The 26,228-nt window shown below is 39.5% G+C and overlaps 1 protein-coding gene and 1 long non-coding RNA gene across 10 annotated transcripts in view; one reads left to right on the plus strand and one right to left on the minus strand.

The window, feature by feature from the left end:
• Pde4d (phosphodiesterase 4D) overlaps positions 1–26,228 on the plus strand; it is a 1,511,604-nt gene that overhangs the window by 931,342 nt on the left and 554,034 nt on the right.
• LOC108350210 (uncharacterized) overlaps positions 7,812–26,228 on the minus strand; it is an 81,434-nt gene continuing 63,017 nt past the window's right edge. Inside the window, exons 3-5 of the long non-coding RNA XR_015673927.1 lie at positions 17,003–17,090; positions 8,845–8,936; positions 7,812–8,407 (exon numbers count right to left, since the gene is read on the minus strand). This is a non-coding gene — a long non-coding RNA (uncharacterized LOC108350210). The remainder of the gene's footprint in view (positions 8,408–8,844; positions 8,937–17,002; positions 17,091–26,228) is intronic.

The raw sequence follows: 26,228 nt of genomic DNA on the forward strand, positions 1-26,228 counted from the left end.
TGTAAGTCCCCAGGACAGTATGGATCTTGTAAAATTGTTCGAGATGTCTATAGCTTCTTGTGCTTTATTTGCATAGCCTTTTGGTCATTCTCGAGTTGAACCTGGGACTCAACTCATGCTAAATGCCTTCTACCATTAAGCTACATCCCCGGACACATACCATTTGTATTTTCAGGAAAGCAGCATGAACAAGAAGCTAATTATATCTTTCTTTACGAAATTATCATTGTCAAAATCTTTTTGTAAGCAAAAGTTGCCGGCAACAGGAAAGCAAGCGCAATCGAGTTGAACCTTTTATTCTGACAAGGTCAGAAAAGGCAATAGTCACTCAAAAATTAGCTTATTTTGCTTGCATGTCATCAGTATATTTACACATAAGCACATGTTCATGGAGAAACTACCAATACTTTAAGCAATACCTTGTCTGTAGTCTCTGAGTGAGTTCACAGATATTTGCTTGCTATATTTTTGTTCATTATTTTGTATAGTAGGTGCATAGTCTAAGTTAGTTCAGGTATCATTTTTGGTAGGTCATTTCTTGACTGCTTTATTAGTTCTTCAAATTTAGAATTCTTTTCTTTTTCTCTGCTTCAATCTTTGTTAAGGACCCCCGATTCCTGTTGACAATCTGGTAAACGGTATTTTGTAGTCAATATTGGTTGGTGTAGGTGTCCTTAAAGCTCCTGAGAGGTTTTTGTCTTTTAGTCTTATTATTTTCTTTACTAAGAAATTGGCTTCTCATTTTTTGCCAATATAGCATAAAAGTTTTAATCCTAAAGTTTGACAGTAGTCTCACAATGGCTACCCTTACGCCTTTGTAAGGGTGAGGAGAGGGAATAAAAAAGGAGGTATTAGCCCTTCACATACATGTTCAATGGTTACTTTGTCTTGAACCTCTGGCTGTCTTCAACAGTCATTTTAGTCTTGTCCCCCATCTCCACCTCTACTCCTTCTGTGTGCTTGTGTTGCTCAGCATTTGAAATTTTAAATTAACATTTACATGTTTGTTTTTTTACCAAGTTCTGATTGAAGCAATATGGGCTTGGTGTTCTCTGTTTCTGTATTTAAAACATGAGTTAACAATTCTCTTCTTACAATGATAAGAAAGAAATTCTAGCACCCACTGGAGATTTTATTCTTGCCTTCTTAGTGTAGACAGCTGTAGACTAACTCAAAATATCATCCCAGTTGGGTTTAGACCAAGATTCAAGATTGTTGGGAAACAAAGGAGCATGAACACTGATACATCAGTATTTTCAAGCAAGTGTTCACCTCAGAACACATTTCAGACACTCGCTTAGGTTTCTGCCTTTGGGTGTACAGTTATTTAGACTTATCTCAAGCCTAACAGTGTGGGTGAACAAATGGTCAGTTAAATCAGTCGTTAATCACTTACTGTTATATTTATCTTTGTGATGCTTGCTTCAGAAAAGAATCTAAGCTATCCCAATCTGTGGGAAGCAGGGACCATACAGAGTTCTTAGAAACATAAATATAAATCATGGTTTGTATTTTCAGTTAAATTTTAGTTCTGTTTTTCTTAAGTGTATAGCGAAAAAAAAGGGAAATAATATTTTCCATTTCAAGACTACTCAGACTGATTGCTAAGACTTTCTATTAGGTTGTCTGTGCAGAGTAAGACAGGGCTGTGTTTAATAGAATTTTCTATGAGCTAAAGTGCAGATTGGTCATCATGGATAAATGTGAATGATGCCATATTTAACACTTATACAGGGCAAACTTTGAGACCATCACTGCATAAAAACTTTGCATGGAAATTTACTTGATTGAAGTCTGCTGCCTTGATGATGTTGGGCAAGAGTTTAGTGTACACAGTAGAATGGCTTCTCAGCCTTGCCTTGGGACTGGGTATCCCACATAACATTTTGACTTATCAGCGTGGGCTTCATTATGGAAATTAGGTAGCTCTCACTTTGACATTTAATTCCTTCTGTGAATTGCCTATAAGCTGATGTTTCTATTAAAGGACTCTGCACGGGGCATAATTTAGGATAATATTAACAAAATCACTAATAAATGAGTTTGGGGGCAAGGTGGCAGTGTATCTATTTTGGAGTGCATGGAGTAGAATCTTTTAGTTTTAATGTTATTGAAAGCAACTAAAGAAAACTAGGAAGGTGTTTTCCTTTACAGTTTCTTCATCAAGATAACTGGCTGTATTTCAGATAATCAGCTACAGTTAGAACAGAAAACCATACTTCAGTTAAGTTACTGGTACTGTATAAGTAGTCATTCAAGTCAACAAAACTTTTCCAAGCTTAGCAAATTTGGAACTGAAGTACAGTGCCCCCTTTATTTACAGATAGTAACTGAGTCATCACAAGAAAGCCTGACACTGCTCATACAATACATACTGTGGGGTAAAAGTGAATAGTGAATTATATTATTGCTGCTTTTGCCATATCGGGGAAGAGAAAAAAAGGGAATGAGCTTCTAACCAAGTCTTTTATGCAATTAATTTGAAATTTACTGAGAGCTGGAAATATCATAAGGATGGAAAAATAGTCAGTGTGAGAGGTGTAAATAGCAGAAGTCAAAGTCCGCCTGCAGTTGATGTTAGCAACTCCCTAAGAAATCCACCTCAGTTGTAACAGCTTCCCTCCTTGACCTTTGTCATCAGATGATGAAATCAGACAAAGATGCTTTGTTAAGATGCTTACTGTTGGTAGCCAACAAATATTGAGGTCAGAGTGATGTATACACTAAATGATTGTCTACGGAGAACATGGTTGACCTCCACACATTTCTTTTTTTTTTTTTTTAATAAAGAAGTTTTACTATTTATTGGATTCAACAAAAACTGTTTCTTATTCCAAACAAAATATTCTTTTTGTAAATAGTCTTTTTGTAAAAACATAGGAAATACTCCATTTGGATATTCATCATTGTTTTCTTACTTTTAAGTTGCTGTTGTTTTTTTTATTTTTTTAAATATTTTTTTCTTTATTAACTGAGTGTTTCTTATTTACATTTCGATTGTTATTCCCTTTCCAAGTTTCCGGGCCAACATCCCCCCCAGCCCCTCCCCCTCCCCATCCTCCCCCCAACAATCACGTTCACTGGGGGTTCAGTCTTAGCAGGACCAAGGGCTTCCCCTTCCACTGGTGCTCTTACTAGGCTATTCATTGCTACCTATGAGGTTCGAGCCCAGGGTCAGTCCATGTATAGTCTTTGGGTAGTGGCTTAGTTCCTGGAAGCTCTAGCTGCTTGGCATTGTTGTACATATGGGGTCTCAAGCCCCTTCAAGCTCTTCCAGTCCTTTCTCTGATTCCTTCAACGGGGGTCCCGTTCTCAGTTCAGTGGTTTGCTGCCGGCATTTGCCTATGTATTTGCTATATTCTGAGTGTGTCTCTCAGGAGAGATCTACATCCGGTTCCTGTCAGCCTGCACTTCTTTGCTTCATCCATCTTATCTAATTGGGTGGCTGTATATGTATGGGCCACATGTGGGGCCACTTATCAATGAGTGCATACCATGTGTGTTTTTCTGTGATTGGGTTACCTCACTCAGGATGATATTTTCCAGTTCCCTCCATTTGCCTATGAATTTCATAAAGTCATTGTTTTTGATAGCTGAGTAATATTCCATTGTGTAGATGTACCACATTTTCTGTATCCATTCCTCTGTTGAAGGGCATCTGAGTTCTTTCCAGCTTCTGGTTATTATAAATAAGGCTGCTATCAACATAGTGGAGCGCGTGTCTTTGTTATATGTTGGGGCATCTTTTGGGTATATGCCCAAGAGAGGTACAGATGGGTCCTCAGGTAGTTCAATGTCCAATTTTCTGAGGAACCTCCAGACTGACTTCCAGAATGGTTGTACCAGTTTGCAACCCCACCAACAATGGAGGAGTGTTCCTCTTTCTCCACATCCTCGCCAGCATTTGCTGTCCCCTGAGTTTTTGATCTTAGCCATTCTCACTGGTGTGAGGTGAAATCTCAGGGTTGTTTTGATTTGCATTTCCCTTATGACTAAAGATGTTGAACATTTCTTTAGGTGTTTCTCAGCCATTTGGCATTACTCAGCTGTGAATTCTTTGTTTAGCTCTGAACCCCATTTTTAATAGGGTTATTTGTCTCCCTGCAGTCTAACTTCTTGAGTTCTTTGTATATTTTGGACATAAGCCCTCTATCTGTTGTAGGATTGGTAAAGATCTTTTCCCAATCTGTTGGTTGTCATTTTGTCCTAACCATAGTGTCCTTTGCCTTACAGAAACTTGTAGTTTTATGAGATCCCATTTGTTGATTCTTGATCTTAGAGCATAAGCCATTGGTGTTTTGTTCAGGAAATTTTCTCCAGTGCCCATGTGTTCGAGTTGCTTCCTCACTTTCTCTTCTATTAGTTTGAGTGTATCTGGTTTGATGTGGAGGTCCTTGTTCCACTTTGACTTAAGTTTTGTACAGGGTGATAAGCATGGATCGATCTACATTCTTCTACATGCTGACCTCCAGTTGAACCAGCATTTCTTAAAGGTAAGAAATGACTACTTTTGATGCTCCTGGTATCTGTTGAATAAATTCTTGGAGTACTGGCTTATTTTAGTGCTGTGGTGATTTAAGTGGGCGTCTCAGTTTTAAATAACCATGACGACAAGATGCTTATTTACTTAGTATTGCTGATCACTCAATCACTGACCGAGCGCTCACTTATTAAGCACTCTCATACTGAGCACTCATTGTCAGGGCATTCGCTCGCTGAGTACTCCCTGAGCACCCATTACCACGCACTCACTCACTGAACACTCACTCACCGAGCACTCAGTCACTGAACACTTATAATGTGTTTAATACGAAGGGATCAACAGGACAAAAGAAAAAGGCCAATCAGATTTTCCCCAAAGCTAAATGGAGGGGATAACTGTAAAAATGGACGAATAAACACGTGGGTGTGTCAGCGTGTGAGCAATGATGTCAGGGAACACAGGGGCCTTAAGAGATCGTGAATGAGGCATACCTGCATGGGGTCTCGCTGGGAAAAGGTTGGATTTTCCTTTGAGAGTAAGTCAGACATTGTACTCATTTCTAACTATTGTACTAAGCACACTTACAATGAAGTTGGTAAATATGTTACCTTTGTAAAATTTCGATCAACAAGAATCACGGCATTCCTACCACTCTAGGTTTCAGTTCTGTCTATAACATATGACAAAGCTCCTTGGAGGCTGGGGATTGAGAGGCTGGGAGTAGAGTTGGGCTTAGCGGATGGTTTGCTGAGAATGACCAGAGCTCTGTTTTGTTCCACAGTACTTAGTAATCACGGCAGCTTTATAGTCTGTAATTCCAGGAAATCTGCATCTCCCGCTAGTGTCTCCGAAAGTTGCCCTCGGTGTGTCTTGTCTCCCTGTGCTTCTCTTCCTCTTTCTCAGATGGCTCTGGTTGATTGCTCTCTCTCTCTCTCTCTCTCTCTCTCTCTCTCTCTCTCTCTCTCTCTCTCTCTCGGTGTAAGTCAATAAGATGATCGATCCAAGGCAAACGTGAAGCTTCCGTTTAGAAAGGCTCGATAAACACTAGGTAGTGTATTATTTAAGAGGCTCAAGACAGGAGACATCACTAGAATACTGATGAGGTACAAGTTAAATCACTGGCGTGAAGCTGTAATCTAATGAATTTTTGTGTGTTAGTCCAGGATTTGCCTCGGACTGATAATGCCTGTATTTTAACTGTAGCTTTTTAAAATACAGATAGCTGGGATCACTGTTCTAATAATGTTCTTAATGCACGGTTTGTTTTGTTTTGGTTTTTGGTTTTGTTTTTTGGGTTTTTTAGTTCACAGGTTGGTGTATTTAATTTCCCTTTCCAGCTTTAAAATCACTTATATTTCCATTCTTATTACATTCTCAATAAAATACATGCTTCAGTATATACAGTTAATATAAGTTAAAGTTAATTCCTTTAAACTAATTTCTCCTACAATAGAACAGTGTGAGGCTTTATTTTTTTTAAAAAAAAGTCCCTTAGTGTTATATGAAATTACAAAAGTCAGCTAGCAAACTATCTGAGGGTTCATTAGTTTATTATTAGTTTAATATAATATTTTGTTTTTTATCTATATAATAAAATGTGACTAGATTATCCTAAAATCTGTGCCAGAAAAAGCATTTACTTTATGTCTGTTGGCCAAAGGAAAGTTTAAATAAATAAATGTTTACTGGCCTTTGAAATACATGTGAAATATCTAATATATATATATATATATATATATATATATGTATATATATGTATGTATATAAAACAAAGCCCGGAGCTAATGCTAAGTAAGGTTTATTTCTAAGGAGACTCTTCAGGTACACCAGCATATTGATTTGCTATCACAACTTGTAACTAAAATTGTTTACAATTGATTATATTTGTCTCATTTGGTAAATGTAGTTTGGACTCTCCACATGCAACTCATGTCTTTGCCAAAAACTAGACGTCTCGCTCAATATTAAACCTATAAGGCCCTCATTCGCCTCTGAATTTGAAGTGGTAGATTACAGTCGGAGCTCTTAAAACAACTTGTCACAAGAAATTTCAAAGTCACCTTGCAAAGCCTCACCCCCTTTCAAGAAAACTCTCAGCCACCAATGCTTCCCGCTGAAACCCATCACTGAGCAAAGGGCTAATACCAAGTGATGGCGGGGTGCTCGACCCTAAGTGAGATGGCTGTGTCACTGCTGATGAGGCTCAGGGGCATCACAGAGGGGCAGCGGCAGGATGGAGAATCGCGAAGCTGCTGCAGATTGTTGGAGGAGGGTGTTATCTTGTGCACGGGTGTTGCTACAGATCATTCGCTCTTGTTCCCCCTGTGCTCAGGTCAGAGGTCCTATGGATAGCTAACTCTACCTGTTGGATTCCAGCCCCTGTGTACACAAAGGACTGTGATTCCAGGCATAGAAGTTGTGTGGCTGAGACAGATGTGCTACTGCCTTGAGAACTTTCCTTCTGTCTTCACATCAGGGTGGCCTTTGTACTTGAAGAGCTGTTACCTTATGGGACACTTACTGCAGTGTAGATAAATTTTTTTTACATGAATTAAAGTTAAGCAATAACAGAAAAGAGTTCAAGTATGACTGAGAAATACACAACAGTTGAAGACGTGGTGTTCAAAGCTTCGCTAAATTACACTATGCATGTAACCCAGTGCCTACAGCAGCAAAATCAGCCATTCCAAATATGTTGCCGGATAGAATTGTTAGAGACCTGACACAAGCCATTGAAAATACTGAGAAGCAAGAATTCCTCCATCCTGCCCTTTTAGGTTCAATTACGCAAATGGTGCTTTGTAATTCCAGACTCTTGTGGGGATACATGGTGGGAGGCAGCTGGATGGGGCAGGGAGGGAGCCTGCAGAAAGGACGCCCTAGGTTCTGAGGAGGTAGGAGGCAGCGACTTGCTTATGGAACACAGGGCATGCCTCTCGTAGAGATCGCATGCAAGGGGAACCTAGAAAGCCATCGATTTAGAAAAGGATAAAGTCAAGTGTGTTGATTGTTTAAGGAGGGGCTGTGTCGGTGCCATGGTAGTGTTTCTGTGCGGCTGGCTGAACAGGGATATGGGGGATGAAAAGACGCACCAGAAATAATACTTGTTCTTGTGGAAATTTAGTTCTACAATCAATACAGAAATAAAATCAGCTACTTTTGCCTGACAATGAGAAATACATTTGGTTCTGTTTGGAGAAATGCTTTATTTTTTTTAAGTGTTATGCTTCATTAAATGATTCGTCTGTGTATTTTAGGTGTTCAGGAATCTAGGCGCCATTCTAGCAGGGTATCCAGTCAATAAATTAAGACACTTCAAAGTAACATGTTTTACAGAACAGTGTTTAGAATTGTGTTTCAAAAGATACATTAGCATCCAGAGAACAGAGGAACACAATTCACTGGAACTATCTGATACAGGCATTTCTTTATGGAGACTGCAGGATTAACCCAGAGGTAGTTTGAAGCGGAGAGGAGAGTCAGACAGTCACGTGATTGGTGTAACCTATGTATTTTCAGTAGAGGCTATTCGGAATGATCTCCTTAACAAATGGCTAAGGCAGTGTTCCTAACCGGGGAAATTTTATTGTATTTCTCTTTCAGATCTATATAATCCTAGTTCTGGGTGTAACCAAGAGCATGACTGGGGAAGGGGACGGATAGCGCGGATGTGATTCGCTTTTTGATCACTAGATGGCGCCATACCTCCCCTTGCGCTCTGACTAGCTCCCGTAGCAGCCAGTATAGCAATAAGGCAATTGTCCTTGGCCTGTGCTTTCTGACTTATTTAAATCATCGGGGTAGTAATTAGCATAGTTTCACAGTTTTAAAGGAGATGGCATTTCTGTTTGTATCTGGGATATATGTATCTGGCAGTAATTCACTTTCTTCAAACTTCCTCAAAAAGAAGAAAGCAGCCCATACCTGTGGAGAGAGCAGAGTCCTAGTCAGCCAGTTGTGTCCCAAGAAAATTAAAATGGGGGTAAAATGGGAGAATTAGGACAAATACCTTACAAAAGATAAAATGCAAAGAATAAACTTTATTCTGCCTGGACATCATGGTTCAGCAAACACTTGGGGCTCATATTGTCTCATCTTCAGGTCCCTATAAAAACAGTGGTAATTATCCTAAAACCAGGGATACATAAAGAGTATTTGTTTCAGCTTCAAACTTTCATGCCTGCTAAATGAGTACACTTCTTTATAGGAAGTGCTGTTCATCGTCAATTCTTACGATCTAAGTGCCCTTGTCTTGTAGATGGAAAGATATGGATGGAACTATTTCGCTTTATTGAGACATTGAAGCACACGAAAAACAATACATTTATGACATATTTTATGATATGACTAAAGCTACTTGCCAATAAGTGTGTCGGTTCCGTTGTCATAGTTTGGAAATTCAATGCATCACACATTTAGAATGTTAAGCACGCTTCCTTGTCTCTTCTAGAATCTGAAAAAAAAAATGGCCATTTTAAGAACGTAGAGTTGGAAGGGATTTTGAACACGATATGCATTGTGGTATGTCAACAAAAAACTAATTTGTGATGTCCATTGGACTTTTTTCTTTTTATAACTTTCTGTAAACAATTTCCTTCTAGATTTTGGAAGCAAAACTTCAGAATTAATAAAAATTAAGAGAGATCATGCAAAAAGAATTATAGATGACAGTATTTCTCAGGATGGTGAATTGAAGTTCACGATGGTATTCTAACAATATATGAATACACTCAATCATAGTGGAATCAAGAGTTGAGAAATTTGAAGGGAGTAATATCAGGTTATTATCAGATTCATGAACAGGAATTTTCTTTCTTGGTTCATTGACTCCACTGTGTCCTTGTGTTGTAGGTGGTGTAAACTATCTTCTATTAACTATCTTTTTTTTTCACTCCTTCTCTTAAGAGTGTCCCTGGGGAGTCATTAGGTAAATGTTTCCTAAGTCTTCCATAATAATTATCTCTGGGCCCTAATGTTTTCTGGTTTTGGCCCGTCTTCATTGTCCAATTCGAGGAAGGAGTTCAGAATGACTTCCAGTTGTAAAATGAAATACAAATCTAATTTACCACTAATTCTCTGTTTGTGTGGTCTTGGCAAACTTTCCTTGCCTGGCAGGGTATTCAGTTGCAAAACGAAATGAGCGTCTGCCTCAACTGCAGGTCCAGCCTTGCCTTTCAGTCTTGAGTTTTACCAGAATTCAGGGACAGTCCACGGATACGTCAAATGTCTCCAAGACTATGCTATACAGACGCTGAGAACACAGGCCTTCTTAAGATTTCAAGTTCAGGAATCATACAACTAAATTATTTTAGAACCGGAGGCTTTAGTCATTAAGAAAGTTGACTCTTTCTGCATGTGTATCTATGTGCATAAACACTTGTGTGTATGAATATGTATTATCCTTGCCATGGCTTACACAGAAAGGGCAAAAGATGGTCTCAGGCATTGGTCTTCACCTTCTCTCTCGTTTGAGAGGGTGTCAAACAGACGTATAGCCTACAAGCTTCTGCAGGTTTCTTTGTCTCTACTTTTCTTCTCTGTGTAAGAACACTGGGACTGCAGACTCTTTTATGATGGTGTCTGGTTTTATGTGAGGTCTGGAGACTCAAAAGCAGATCCTCCTTCTTGTACATCAAGCACCACGGGCCCAGACCCTCGTTTAGAAAGGTCAAAGGAGAAGGGATTCCAACATCTCTTAGTGCATGATGAATTTGTTTACAGCATTAATGGCATGCGATTATTTTTTTTTCTTCTATAGAAAGTTAAAGAAGTTAAAAAATTAACAGGCATCTTTAAAAATTGGGAGCATATTTAAATATAGTAGGTTTTTTTCTGTTAACTTCTCCATCTGAATTTGTGTTTCTATTACTTGTTTACTTCCAGACAATCAGAAATCTGACTACTTAAAACAAAAGTTCTCTTTTCTGGGCTGAAGTGAAGGATCAATGATTAAGAATGTTCATTGACCTATCAGAGGACCAGCGTTCAGATCCCAGCACCCATAGCTTATAAATATCTATAATTCTAGCTCAAGGGGTCTGATACCCCCTTCTGGCCTTTGTGGGAAACCCCACGTGTGCATGTGTGCCATGTGCACACATACACACACACACACACACACACACACACACACACACACACACACACACGTACTCACACAGATGAAAAATAAAATAAATCTTCAGAGTTCTTTTTTCTTAACGAAAAACATTAGTCTTTTTTCGTGACCTGCTTGCCTGGGTTATAATTTGAGTCTTTGAGGATTTTTTTTTTTTGTGATCTTTGGCTTTAGAGAAGTCAGGCTACATTTAGATCAACCATATGAGAATTTAGCCTACACCTCTGAATTACTCCCTTAACTGCTAATTGAAGTATTTGGGTTAAAACGGGGAAGAAATGCTGGTCATATTACCCGGACCACACCTGCTACACCTCATAGCCAGGCTCATCTCTTGTGCTTCTTTATATAAACTTTACAATGATCATATGTGCTGAAAATGGGTATATGCTGAGTATATGAACCAAAAAAATTTATTAGAGAGATAATTAAAGGAACAATCTTCATCATTAGACTCATTAGGAAAATACTGACATTATACTTGATGGAGCAGTTTTTCTCCTGCCTTTATTAGATTTCTCCCAAAGAATAATAGAATTCTGTAATCATAAATTCAAGACAAGACTAAAAAAAACAATAGCTTAGGGTTCTGCCTTTTATTTCTAAAAAACAGAATAAAGATAAAAGCTGATGATTGCACTGCCTTTCAAAAGTAGACCTAATAACTTATCAGTCAGTACTAATGTAAATACTGATTTCGACTTACGCACACACACACAAACATATATGTATATATATAATATTTTAAAATAACTGCCTTCGAATAAAATGGGTTGACCATACCAGAATATTATTACTATCTCTTTGTGTTCTTATTCTTGAAGAAAATGTCAAATACAGCTCGTCATTCTATAATATTCCAAATGTAAATGCTTATTCCTATGGAGATAGGACCTGCAGGGAAGCCTACTTGTAGTGAGTGAACTACATTACACCGTTACCCGTAGAAACACTGAAAGGAGTGGGGTCTCAGAAAGATGCCCTATAAGCACATGGTGAACATTCAGGAAGATGTTCATAGGTTCTCCATTGCACAGAACAGGTTAAGCTTTGTACTTGTTTGTCTATAGTCATCTGATTTAAAATATTTGTTCATTTCAATTATCCTAGAATAACACAGAAAATATTATCGTTTACTTTCAGAGGGAAGTGACAAGATTTCATACAGCTGAAGTGTTTCCTTCATATCAGCTAATAAGTACAAAGGAGAATTAAGTAACCCCAGTCGTTCTACATTGCTTCCCTCTTATCTGAAGTCTGTGGCTGGGTAGGATTTCTATGAATTAGCACAGGCAGATTTCAGACAGAGGGAAGAACTGTCACAAAGGCACGACTGCAGGAGGTATGGCACGGGTTCAGGAAAATGTTTGCGGCCAGTGAGCTCACATCCAGGCTGAAGAGAATTAGCAGGCAGATGGCAGTGGGACACTGTAGAAAGATCCATCTGGAAAGGTTTCATGGGAGCATTGCGGATGCAACTGGTCAAAAACCATTAATGCTTCTGGATTACATGGGAGTAGGGGTTAATGTCTGCCCACATCTGGTGAGAATCGATGTGTAAGAAGCCAGGGCGAGACTTTGGAAACATTTTGGAAGACATGTTACCCTGGTACAAAAAGGAGCACGATGAGGAAGGAGCGAAGTGTCATCGGAGGTCACTTCAAGGTTCAGGCTCAAGTGAAGGGGAAGGCAGAACCAAGAAAGGAAGTAGAAAAGAAAAAAAAAACTTAGAAACTACTGAACTGGAGGATGTGTAACAGGAAGCTGTCTGTGGTTTGGTTGAGTGTGAGCAGGGCCTGCAAGGAACTAAGTCTTACGGAAATCAGGGAACGGCACGTAATTGTGCCTTTTGAAAACCATTGAGATGTCAGGTGGATGCTTCAAGGACAGATGAGGGGATGGCGGGGAGCTATTTCAGAAGGGCACACCAGGAGATGCCCGGTCAGGAAAGAGGTAATGGGTTCAGGTAGCATCATTAGGGAGAGGCTACAAGCAGCAATGTTCTGATGACCCCAGCAGAGCTTCATCAAACTGAGGAGAGCATTCCTAAATCACCCAGTCTTTAGCACCCACCTGGATAAACAGAAATGGGGTATTCTGGTTTTGTTTTGTTTTTTTAAGGTATTTTTCATTCAGTGAGAAGAGGTAAGTTTACAGTGACCCCCCCACTATCTTAGCACTGACATTTTGTTAAAGACCCAGACGTTGATTTTGAATTCAATTCACATATTTTCTCCGTGATATCAAAGTTTACTCTTCTGTCCTCCCCGCCACCCCTGTGCTTTATAAAGACAGGAATGCTTCGGGGGAAAGAGTGTCTCTTTGTCCACGGGTTGTGTCTTAGTATTCAATCTCAGGCCCAGACTTTGTACTTTTCCTTAGAAGTAGTTCTTGGTGATGGCAGGGGCACAATTCCAGAAAACGGGTTTAAGAGAAGTTCTGTTGGTTGACCCTTAAAAGATGCCCAGGAATAGTCTCTGTTCCAACCGTGATGCCAACAAAGGATCTTCTAGGTAGAGGAGGCTTCTCGCAGGTACATGGGAGGTGGCCAAAGGAGTCCTGGCACGTCAGGGTTGTGAGAGCAGAGAGACGGTGCTCAGTTCTTCTATGTAATAGCCTTGGCCTTTCAATCAATCCTGTATAACAATCTCTGGACTTTTTGTTGGCCAGAATTCGATTTTTCCTCATGTCTAAAGCCGACAGAGCCATGGTTCTGTTGTTAGAAACCCTGAATGTGCAAAGTGGTCAAAGACATTAAATTGTCATTTTAATATTATTTCTGTATTTGTGAAAAATTCTAAGCTGAGAGTCAAGGAGGATGCCCGAGGGATGTCTTTTATCAAGGAAGCAAAGTCTTTGGAGCAGTAAGGAAACTCTCAGGTAGAGATGCTGAGAAGCCTCAAGCTAAACCCGATAGTGTCTGCGTTCTGCTAAGCAGTCTTCAGTTGGCAAATCAAACTCTGAGCGGGACACAAAGTTGCCCCAGAAGGTAGTATTCACCCGCATTGCCCAATTCAAGGGACTTCTCTGTTTTCACTGCTCATTTTGGCATTTCCTTAGCTTTCGCCTGATCCATGCAGATACATTATTCATTTCCATAGCACCTAGGGTCCTGCATTGGAATGTGTTTACAGCATGCGCAGAAGCCTGTGCGTGCCCATAGGAACAGAGCGCTTGAGTCCGTCATGTGGGAGAAAGGCTGGAATACTGATGAGATGTTTGGAGCTCACCCTGGCAGCAGGCTCGCCCCATGCATCCGCCGTGCCCCTAATGCAGTCGGGCTAATTATAAATCATCACTCTCATTCTTTCCAGAGTCTAAGAACCTAAGAATCAATCGGGAGGACTGTGGGGGCAGGTTCTTAAGCAATTGCGCGATCTGCCACCTTGCGGACCTTTTACAATTCAGTTGCTCGCTCTTATTAAAATCTGCTGCGTAGTGGTCTTCCAATCCTGGGAAGCCCTGTTGTGCATGGCTCTGAACTAAACAAACAAACAAACACCAACCAACAATGGCATCCAAACATTGACAGAATGTTCTGATTTCTCTTTAGAATGGGTTTCAAACATGGGTAGGTAGGAATCTTTTAAATCTTGTTGAAAAAGTCCAAAAGCATTGGGATTCTGTTTAGTAAACTGCAAATAACAGTAGAGAATCCCAGACATTACTCCTTTCAAAGTGACATTTTAAAAGACCCCTAGTATTACCATGTTCTCAAGGGAAAGTCCTATTAAAATATCTTCAGATTCCTAAGAGAGGGAAGAGTCAGCTCCTGTCTGAATTTATAAGAGCTTGGGTTATTTCTGAGCAGGGCAGTACGGCTGTCACAAACACCATGAGGTGTTGTTCTACAAATGGTAAAAAAAAAAATACTTTACATACTTAGAAGCTGGCTAGACAAGGGCTAGAATGCTGCAGATATGGTGTCCATTAGGGGCCTGATTTCTTGATCATTCAAGATACCTTTGTATCTACATAGAAGCAGAAATCCCCGGGTTCTCTTCTTTTTTTCTTTTACTGGATATTTTCTTTATTTACATTTCAAATGTTATCCCCTTTCCAAGTTTTCCCCTCAGCAATACCCCTATCCCATCGCCCCTCCCCCTGCTTCTATGAGGGTGCTCCCCCACCCACCTACTCCCTCCTGCCTCCCTGCCTGGCATTCACCTACACTGAGGCATCGGGGCCTTCCCAGGACCAAAGGAACCAATCCATCCATGCAGTTTCTGTTTTCATGCTCTAAGGACCCCACAAAGCCTTTCTCAAGACCTTCGCACTAGGGTCAGAATTTTAACATGCATCATTTTGGGCCCCAGTGGCCATTTTACCTTTTCCGCTATGCTTCACCATAACATCTGTTTGATTCTATACCCAGGTCACGTGGAAGCTAAGTAATAATAAAACATAGCTAGAGGGGGTGAATCTGAATGCCATGTAGTCATAGCCTTTTTTCCCTTCGATTGGTTTCTAGGTAGAAATTTTTAAGGAGGGCTGGGGAAGAGGAGAGGTTCAGTGACCTGAGGCAGGTGAAGTCTATTCATGGGAAAGTAAAATAATCACTCCATCAAACTGAAGTCGCTTAGAATGTCAACATCAATAATGGTCCTTGGAGCTCTGTAACCTGACTGTGGCAACTACAAAGCCTTAAAGCAAAATATGAATGTCCTTTAAGGTTGGCGACAAGGCCATGGGTGCTTTCTTACTTTTTTCTCCTTTGTCACTGTAATTGAAGCACTGCTCATCACTCTTTTTAAAGCGCCAAATTTTAATAACTAAGTCCATCTGGAGGTGAGAGGGGAGAAACACTATCAGGAACTTCTCTCCAGAACAAAACAGTGATGTTGATCCCTCCAAACGTCCAAATTAAAGGTCTGCTGAAACCAAAATGGAAACCCAAACCCCACACAGGAAAAAAAATGATAATTACTAAAGTCACATTCTAGGGGGGGTCAGTGCATTCTGCAGGCTTTGCTGGGCTGTCTAATTGTCCTCCAGATGACTTTTAAAAATATACTTACCAAAATGACTTACCAAAATATACATTTTTCCCATTGGCTTTTTAAAATTAAAAAATAGTAATTAAAAATGAAAACTGCTTGAAGGGCTTCATGAACAGTTGCCTGACTCATGTGATGGCATGTACAACATATGGAGGTCAGGACGGTGGCTTGCAGCTGGAATACCTGGAGGCAGCTTCCGGTCTGTGATGTGTTTCTTATTGCTATCCTTGGAGGACTCTAGGGAGACAGACGGGTGATATTCTTCTAGTGATATTTCAACTTCACTATTTGTATGTATTATTTGGGTCCAGTTTGGTAGGAGCACGTCACCCTAGAGGTGCAGGACTATGACAGTGAAATGCACGTTGGTCACCTTTTATTGCTGATTAGGGGTGTGTGTGTGTGTGTGTGTGTGTGTGTGTGTGTGTGTGTGTCTACTGCCTGGTTTACTTTGGAGAGTAATGATATAGTGTAATTATCTTTCTTGGGTGTGATAGAACATTCCAAAAAGTACTGTCTATGGCAAAATTGGTGCTATCCACCAACAGTGATAATGACAGAGGTGGTTCATTAAATGCAGATCAAATATCCTTTCCATATAAAAAGCAGGATTTCTCTTAAATAGATGGCCAGTTTTGTTAATTTATTTACACACTCACATACACACACATGTTCTCCCTCTCTCCTTCCCCCTATCACCCCCCCTCTCTGTCTCTCTCTCTTTCTGTCTCTCTCTGCCTCTCTCTCTCTCTCACAAACACACACACACACACACACACACACACACACACACACACAACTTTCTTCTTGGCCCTAAATATTTTCAGAGAATTAGAAATTGACCTTTAAACCAAGGATTTTCAATTATTTCATTTTTTCAGATGGTTTTGTTTTATTATTTTACTTGTAATAGGTACAAGAACTGGGCCAGAGCTGTGACTCAGCGATAAAGTATATTCAGCATGGAAAGGCATGGCTCTAATCTCTGAAACCACACACAGAAAAGTCATGAAACTTCTTTTATCAATACCATCTTGCACAAAGCCTCAATTCACTGCAGCTAGACGAAACAGAGACCTTCTCAAGGAGTTAGATGGAGGAATCAAAGGGTAAAGATAAAGGATGACTTCATGGTCCTCCTCTCCATCCTTTTTACCTCTTAGATATAGTTTTCCTTAAAGTCTTAGCAAAGGAACCTATACTTCTGAATCCCAAGTCTGTGGTACCAATTCAATGAGTCTGTCTGTGATGGTGAGGATGTCAGTCTGGCCAGCATTCATGCTGGAATTCCTCTCCCTTGAGTTCCAGGTCTCCACACTCTGTCCATCAGGGTGACATCTCAAGAACATGCGGAACTTTTGCTCTTTCCTCTCGAGTCACACCATCTCACATAGGGCTCACCTTCATTTTTCCTGTAGACTGTTGTCATGAGTCTCTCCATGGTTTTCTGCTTCCAAATCACTGGTTAATAGTTCCGAAGCTTTTAAATCTGGTATGTCAACAACAAAGGAAAGCTCAAGTTCAGTTCTGCTTAAGTAGAATTTACGTCATATGCTTATGTTAATATACAACTTAAGAAATGAGTATAAGGGCTGGAGAGATAACTCAGCAGTGAAGAGTGCTTGCAGCTCTCACAGAGGACTTGAGTTTAGTTTCCAACAACCCTGTCAGGTGGGCTCACAAAAATTCACCTATAAATTCAGCTCTAGGGAATTACTACCCTTTTGGGGACTCCATGGGCACTCATACCAATCTGTATATATTCATACACACACAAATGAAACAAAACATTTTTAAAGTATAAAATAGAAATGAACATATGAATGTAGATATATAGATATACACACTCATATTTTCTTTTAATTCTCTAGCACACACACAATACTTTTGTTGTTGTTTTTGTGTGTGGTACAACTTGAACTCAGGGCCTCATATATGTTAGGCATACTCTCTACCACTGAGTTAGACCCTAACTAAGCCCTTTCTATTTTGAAAACGGTTGAGTGATTAATATGTGTCAAGTAGTAGATCATTTTATTGTCAAAATAAGCATATTCATTCAGAGTACCTTGGCTGATCAGAAAATCATGTTTGTAGCAATTTCTGTTGTAGGCTACCTAGTTCAACATCCAAACCATAATAAGTGGCTTGAAATGTTAAGTCCACAGTACTCCTACGGCCGTATCCCAATAAGCAAAAGTGATAGGTCTTCTAAGAAAGGGAATGGAGGGGGACTGCACACATGGCCTCTCTAGCAGCTCTCCATCAGTCCATGGGATCTTGGTGGGTGAAAAACCTTTGGTAGTTTTCCTAATTCTAAAGATTCCCAATTCTAAGCAATTGAAATGAAGGAAATGTTTTTAAAAAACTGGACCGTCACTGGTTCTTGTGGCTTGAGTTTCCCAATTAAACTCTACATCCTCTTTAGGATGTGAGTGGGGAATGGGGACACTTCCTGCATATATTTTGAGACGGGCTGAGGCTAAGGCAGGGAGCCCGGGCTGAAGGACATGCTATCCTCTTACCCTTTACCAGGCCTGTCATGCTCACTGTCTTCAAATTTCTGCTGTATATTTTGATCCCGTCTCCACAGCAGTTGCTTACGAATGCGTTGCCAATACTGGCATTGAAAATGTGGTGAGCATATAAATAGATCCTTCTCCAGCAGAGATGTCATTATTTAGGAAGTCTTAGGAGGTTCTGGCGAAGGATGAAGATAGCACTAAGACAGTTTGCTTATAAAAAAACCTAATAGTTATAAATATCAAACTACGATCAACTAAACATCCAGCGTGTAGTAAAACAATCATTGACTATTTCCCTCATGTGATAAGGAAAAGTCTTAAGATCAATATGGCTGTTTGAAAATTACCCATGAAAATGAACAAAGGTGGATATTTCCCAAATGTTTTCCCTCTCTCACTTTGTGTTAGTGCCCTAGAGAGATAAATAGCAAAGCATAAAAAGGAGCACAGACTCGCAATAAATACACATTGCAAGGATTCCTTAATTCATTTATTTTACATCGTAAAATTTATGTTCATTGTGAAAAGCATTCTGGATATCTTTCCATGTGTGACAGCTGTTTTTTCAAACAGAGGTTTGAGCAATGCCAGCAGTCTGCAATTTAGGAACCCTATTTTGAAAGCAAGAAAATGAACCAAAATGCCACTCCCTGGCTCCAGCTTTAATGTGAGCCACAGTGCTCATGCTCATCTTCTTTCCAGTACGAAATAAGCCACTTGATTATTCTTATCTGATTATTGCAAACATATAAACAAGGCAAGAGAAACACAATGGGCCTAGGGCATGAGAATGTTCTATGCGTGATCAGTTCTGGACAGTGTTGGGTTCTACCTGTATATCTTGATATGGGAATTAATTATATTTAACAGTAATTTACTGAAGCATGCATTTATTTACCCGATTTGATCTCAAAAGACACAAGCCAATTTCTGGCTATGTGAACATGTGATAAAGAAGACGATGGCATGCTGTGTCTGCAAGGCTCCTGCCACATGTGACACGTCACAGGGAGAGAAAATGTAGGGCATCTGGGTTGCATTCTCAGCACGCAGCTTGCTTTCTTATTCATTTTTTTGTTAATATAAATCATCATCCTACTTGATATCACCACTGCCATTTTGTTCATCCCGGGTCCTGGCTAGCCCTTTAACTTGGAATGGGTAAGGATTTAGCATCTTTTAGTTTTAAAACCTTAAATCCTCCATCTAACTTTCTGAACACCGACATAAAGCTGTGTGTGTGTGTGTGTGTGTGTGTGTGTGTGTGTGTGTGTGAGTGTGTGTGTGTGTGTGTGTGTGTGTGAGGGGGGTGGAGGGGAAGAGGTTCTACTCCTAGCCTCCTGTGACAAAACTGAAGCCAAATTTTAGTCACATTAAAAAATATTTTTTAAATTATATTCAGGATTTATGAATAACATGTATATGAAACGTAAATGTTTTATGTTTAGACTTCGATATCACCTCAAATATATCATTATGAAATGTCAATATCCAGAAGTCTCGAATTCAAAATACTTAACGATTTTATATAAGGGATACACACCCGTAAATAGAGCTCCCAAGTGCTACCTGATAACTTGCCCTCTGAGGCAAAAGCTATTTAAGATGAGCAAAAATTAATTTTCTTTGCTGAGTTTTAAATGCCATTTAGTTTGCTCAGAGACCAAATTTTTCAACATGCTCGTGAAAACTTTGCAAGAGGAAATAAAGCATGCTGAACCTGAAGGAAAAAAAAATCCCTGCAGGAAGCACATAATGAATAGGTAATAACACGGCTGCTAAAGGTCGCCTTGGCCCCCAGGACTGCAATTGCAGCAGTGAACTCATCCTTTCTCCCATGGAATAGACTGGCCAGTAGGGGATACTCTAGGCATTCTCGTAGCTGAGCCATGGGCTGAAGTTTGAGGAAATAATAAAGACCGTCCTTTTTATAGCTATCTTCCCTGTGATTTCGGGCACCCTACTGAAAGTCTGGTCTCTGTGGTGACTTCCTCTGAGTAACTTCTCATGCAACTTTCTGTCATTCATTTGTCTGTGTGTATTCTGGCCAGTCACCTGCACTTCATCAAAGGAAATACACACAGCAAACTAAAGGGACCCTCTAATCTAATTTAGCATCATTGTGTGTGGGAGTGGGATGTTGTTCTCAAACCCTGAGGTTGAATTCCAGATATCCCCAGAAAACAAAACATCATATATCTACAGAATTCTGCTCATCTTAGGAAAACAAGAGCCTATCACGTTAAGTTAATCTAAAGATACCGCCGGGTAGTTCTGCGTTTCAGAAGAGAATGGACTTCAGGAAGGAGACTTCGGAGAGAAGGGAGAAGAGAAAAAACAATTTTCTTCATCATCCTTGAAGAAAAAGGCAAATAAATAGGATTCAAATAATTTTCATGAAAACAAAACTTAGAAAGCATGTAGTTTTTATTGGAAGCATGAGTTGGCAGTTACAAGCACTGCCTCCAAGCACTGAAAAATTTCCCTGGAATAAGTTTTGACACCTCTGGAAGTGTGTCCTACAGGGTTAAGAATCAGGGGTGATTATTTCTGTGTTCTAATCTCATTCTTGTCTACAGACTTGGTCGTGTGTAGGCACTGCACCGCTGGTATAGGAGGCAAGCAGAGCCCAAGGGTGCAAAGCAAGGATTGGTCTGTTTTGTCTGTGCCATAGCCGTGAACTAGCCCTTTGGTGGGACAAGTATGAAAGTTAAATGACCTGTTCGTTGTGACTGATGCCTACAGGTACGGTGATGAATTACTTGAGGTCACCTGACTCAGGTCAGAAAACGGAGATCTGAATAGACTATCCTGAGGGCTCCTAACCTGTGAAGACTCTCACCCTCTTTCAAGAGCATTCTGGAAGCTATGTTTCAAGGGCTCAGAAGTTGAGAGAAGCTGTTCTTGGTTGTGGTTTTAGTTTTTGTCATTTTTGCCCCCTGCTTATTTTTCAGGAGAACCTGAAATGCAATTTGTCACCTTCCTTCACTGATATTCTGACCCTAAGCGTCCAGCCATATAAAACTTTTCCATGCCTTTCATTCTCGTTTTTAAGTGAGACAGCATTTAAGTTCCCATCTCTTCACCTCGTTCTTTTAGTTCTTGGAAAGATGTAGACATATCAGCTACATATTCATCCATGGGGACCTGGTGGGTCTGTTCATCTATGAAGTGATTCAGTCTCAGCCATTTAGCCCATCCAAGAAACATTTGTTAGAAATCTGCAGAGGGGAACATTTCTCTTGGTGCCGGTCAGTTGGGTGGCTGCTCCAGTCAGGGGCTGCCCTGCTTGTGGGTGTTCACTTGTGAGCCCTCAATGCCAGGCCTTTTCTCAAGGGACTGACAGAAAAACCACAGATGGCAAAACATAAGTGGGGGATGGGATGTAAGTGCTTCCTGGTCTCTGTAGATGCAGCTTGCAAATACAGGAGCATATGTACATGGAGTGTTGTAGGGATGAAGTTCTAATAATGTATAATAATGTTCTTTATATCAGAGGCATTGAAGAAGAGGAAGAAGATGAAGGGATTTCTGTGTGTGTGTGTGTGTGTGTGTGTGTGTGCTCTGTGTGTGTGTGTGTGTGTGTTATATTTCTATACCATGAAGTTTTTTCAAAACATCTGCAAACAAGAGAGAGAAGGGAGAGGAAGAAAGGGATGGACACACATACACACACAGAGGGAGGGAGAGCGAGAGAGAGAGAGAGAGAGAGACAGAGAGACAGAGAGACAGAGAGACAGAGAGACAGACAGAGAGAGAGAGAGAGAAACAATTTATTGATCGATTGAAAACATCTTTTTCTAGGGTGGTGATTGAACTTGGGGTGAATATTTTTGCCAAACACAGAGCGTTTGATTAGAAAGAAAACTTGAGGGGGGAGGGGGATGTTTGCCCGGAAGCCAAAGAATTATTATTAAGTATTAAATAAATTTAAAAAAAGGTAAAAATGTACCTCCATACCTGTACATTTACATGGACATACATACACAGACTTTTGTGCCTCCATACAGGTATAGAGATATAAAATATAATTATAAATTTATGTGTTTATATATGTGAATATATTAAATGTATAATGATACTATAAAAAAAAGAAAAAAAAGAAAAAAGAAAAAAAAAGAAAAAAAAAGAAAACTTGCTCCTGAAAACTCTAAATTGTGTTACATTTTTCTTAAAACATTCCTGCATATGTACATATATACATGTTGGCACTATATCAAACCACACAATGATACAATGAGTTTGGCAATGACAGTTTATCCTCATTGACCTCTGGAGTTAGTTTAGGGGCCGCAGACCAAAGTGCCTCTTCTAAAATCCAGCCCTCCATTTTTGGATTCTTGAGAAAACAGAACAGAGTAGAATTTCAAAGATTAGAACATTAAGTTTGGCATTAATAAAACTTTTCATGAGACACTTCTGTAAAATATGTACTCAGGAATCTCAGTTGTGAAATAATTTTTAAGCTATACAGTGAAGAGAGTAACATCATTTTCCTATTATATTTACACATATATCATTCAAAAATGACATTTGAAAATCTTCATTATGGCTATACCTCCCATTGTGTAATTACATAACAAATTATATTTAGCAATTATTGTCCAATATAGTAATTCCAATTAAAAATATTTATTAAAATTTTGCCCTGATGGCAATCTAGTAAATAATTCTAAGCTCATAAGCATGTTTATGTGTTGCTTAGGAGTTTTAAGCCAAATTTAAAATATATGTAATAAATACATTCAAATATTTTCAAAACTGAAGATCTCTATTGTCCTAGTTTGCAAAGCATATTAAAATGCTAGGTAAAATCAGATTGTTAAATAATAAAATTGTGACTCCAACACCGATCCCCCCACCCCCTGTATTGTGGAACGAAATTACAACCCTTGCCTAGAGAAAATTTGGTCTTTGTTTTATGATTTGCTATTCTGATCTTATCAGCAGCATGCAGGTGAGGCAGGAGAAGGGTGATGTGGTTGTGTGATACCCTGCATGAATGCACATATCCACACGTAAGCTATGTATCTTGCAGTGTTAAAATATACACATAGTGTGCCCTGAGAATACACACAGGAAAACAGAGGCTGTAAACTTTCACAGGAAAGATACACAACTACTGTAACTTTTTAGAAAATAAAATTTAAAAATTGTGTTTGGTTAGAAAGTCAGTCTAAAACTTTCAGTGCTGGAGATTTGTTGAATCTCCGAATCAGTAAACATTGAAAAACTTCAGAGTAGAACAAAGGTGTGTTCTCCAGAGGTGATTTTACATCACTGATGAGTTGTTGGGGCACAGGACTGGCATGGGACAATTTGACTTTCTAGATTTGCAGTTGGGTCGAGAACTGGGACAAGTTCACTTTTGTTCTGAGATTTTTCAATTTTAGCAACTCTAGTAGGAAAGACTATGATAAAACAGCCATGACACAAAAAGTGTTTATTATTTTTAATATGAATATCTCTGAAGTAAATACTGTGCTTTGCATGCATTGTTCTTTTTAAAGAAAAACAAACTTGTAACTGTATTCTTAAATGTCTGTATTGTCATGAGCAAGTTAACTTTTTGTAATTGGAACAGGTACCCTTTTTTAAATTTTTGCAGTGTGCCTGGTAGTTTCTGTTGAATGTTTGCTCTTGGACCCTATGAAAGCTGCTAGGTAGATACACTCTTACTACAAGAGACCCTGGAATTTAAGGCTTGAAGAACCTTCCAAAAGCTCTCACAGTTGTTAACTGTATCATAACTACATGACCAGTACCATTTCCAAATCTGGTAGTGCCGACATAAGATTTAGGTATGAGGCAAGGCTGCCCTCTTTTCTTTATCCTGTGTCCTATGGCTCTCGGCACTCACTGCTCTGTCTCATAACACGGATGAGATGCTTTCTAGCAAAAGAGAAACTACTAGAAAAAGACAGGATGGCAGACACTTAGTGTGTGCCTCCTCTCTAGAGACCCTGCCTCGGTGCTTTCTAATCTGAAAGAGCTAATGTACCACTTCTCTAGCCATGGCAGGAAGGGATGAAAGGAGGGAAAAAGAGAGAGATGAATGCATATCTAACATGTGCAGTATTCATATTTGAATATATTATATGCCTAAGATTTATGTATGATATGTATGTGTGCGTGTGTTTTGTGTATCTGCGAGGTGAACATGTGTGAGATGCATATATGTATACTTCTGTGGTATATACTGTTGAGTATATTTTGTGAGGTGAATGTATATATAATATGCATCTAGGGTATGTGGATATATATATGTATATATATATATACATATATATGAAGTGTATATTTTATAAATGTGTTCTCTATAGGAGCTGATCATATGCATGCCTATGTCTGTAGCACACTGTCACCAAGAGTATAAACAGATTGTCCAATATAAATTATATATGTGCTATGTTGTTCTGGGGAGAGTACAGAGGAAAGAAAAGAGTAGAAACGAAGCAGATATATCTGAGAGTTCTGTTCACTAGACTAGCTATAACTGAGCAGGCTGTAGTCTTGGACTTTGGAGTCCTGGGTAACATCCCACCAGCTCTGTAACTAGGGATACACATTAGAGTGTAACTAAGCTTGTTTACACATTAATGTTTTCATCTCTGGAAACCTCTAAGTGTTAAGTGAGTATTACGCAGGCTGAAATTGCTAGTAACCTTCAAAATGCTAAGCCAACAGAAAACACTGTATATTTTATTAGAAATGGTGTTACCCCAGCATTATGTTTTACAGTCAGGTTCCAGAACAGCAAAATAACATGTGGAGTATCCTAATGGGAGACCTACCATTCTGTGCCTCTACCTAGAAAAGCTTTCACAATTAACTTTCATTGCTACAATATGGTATATTGTATCAAAAAGAACAACTATGGAGGGCATCTAGTATATGGCTTTTGTTTATCAAGTGATCCTGGTGTTAATTCATAAACAAACAAGATCATTTTAACTAGAATCTGGGTATGAAATGTGGGTCTCCAAAATAAAGCCTTTGGAAGATTTTAAAATGGTTTTGTTTCAGATAATCATTGGTTAGACATATACTATAGGATACCTCATTTCCTGAACTGGTTGAACATAAAGTTAGCATATGGTCCAATAACTCCACTCACAGGAATACATAGAAGTGGCAGCATACCTTTCCTAAATATTGTGTACCAGTATTTGTAGCAACAAGTTTTATAATAACCAAAAGTAGAAATAGTTTATCACATGAAATATAGACAAATAAACATAATCTATTCCTACCATGAATAGTGGTATATTGGAAAAGTAGCTCTCTACCAATGCCTGCTGCCACACGGATAAACCTTGGAAACTATACATTAAGTGACAAGAGCCGGAGTGACCATTTGGATGATTCACTGCATAGGAAAAGTTTAGGGAATAGATGGATCTAGAGTCAGAAATAAGTGGTTACACATGGCTGCGGGATGGATGGATACCTGAAGATGGAAGGGAAAAGACTTCTTTACATAGTAAAGTGTTCTGAACAGTGGCAAAGCGTTCACAACTGTGAATAGTGTAAGGTCACTGAGTTGGACATTTTAAAAAAAACAGTTGAATTTCGTGTCATTTGAATGGTCTGTGTAAAGGCAACCTAAACAAGATACAGAACATTCTTCCTAAGTAATACCCTCCTCCCGCCTTTATTGAATCAATAGTTCTCAGAAGAGTTGTTCATAAACTTCCTGACAGAATCAACATACGCAGAAAGAAGAGATGGCTTTTGTACCACAAAGCACCCCAGACTACAAAATCAGCCTGTGGGCTAATGCTTCACCAAGGGCAAAGACACAGGGCCGGACCGCCATCCCCTCCCCACCGTTCCTCTCCCTGTGTCTACTTCTTTTATTCCTATTCCTTTTACCGTTTTAACCTTTTTACACATAAATAAATGTTGTAGTGTCGGACCTTAGAATCCACAGCAGCTGGTTTCGGTATTCCTGTGACTTTGAAGCATTTTCTGAGCTGAGGGTGGGGTGGTGAAGTAGGAGCAGTTCTTCTGTGCTTAATTGTTATGGGGAACGCTTTTTCCTCTGAATGCTCTCCTTCTTTCCTGCTCCTGTGCTCTGGTGGCCTGCCTTCCACCTGCCC

This window comes from Rattus norvegicus, chromosome 2 (assembly GCF_021556685.1).
Source record: "Rattus norvegicus strain SHRSP/BbbUtx chromosome 2, alternate assembly SHRSP_T2T, whole genome shotgun sequence".
In the NCBI taxonomy this organism is placed as follows: domain Eukaryota; kingdom Metazoa; phylum Chordata; class Mammalia; order Rodentia; family Muridae; genus Rattus; species Rattus norvegicus.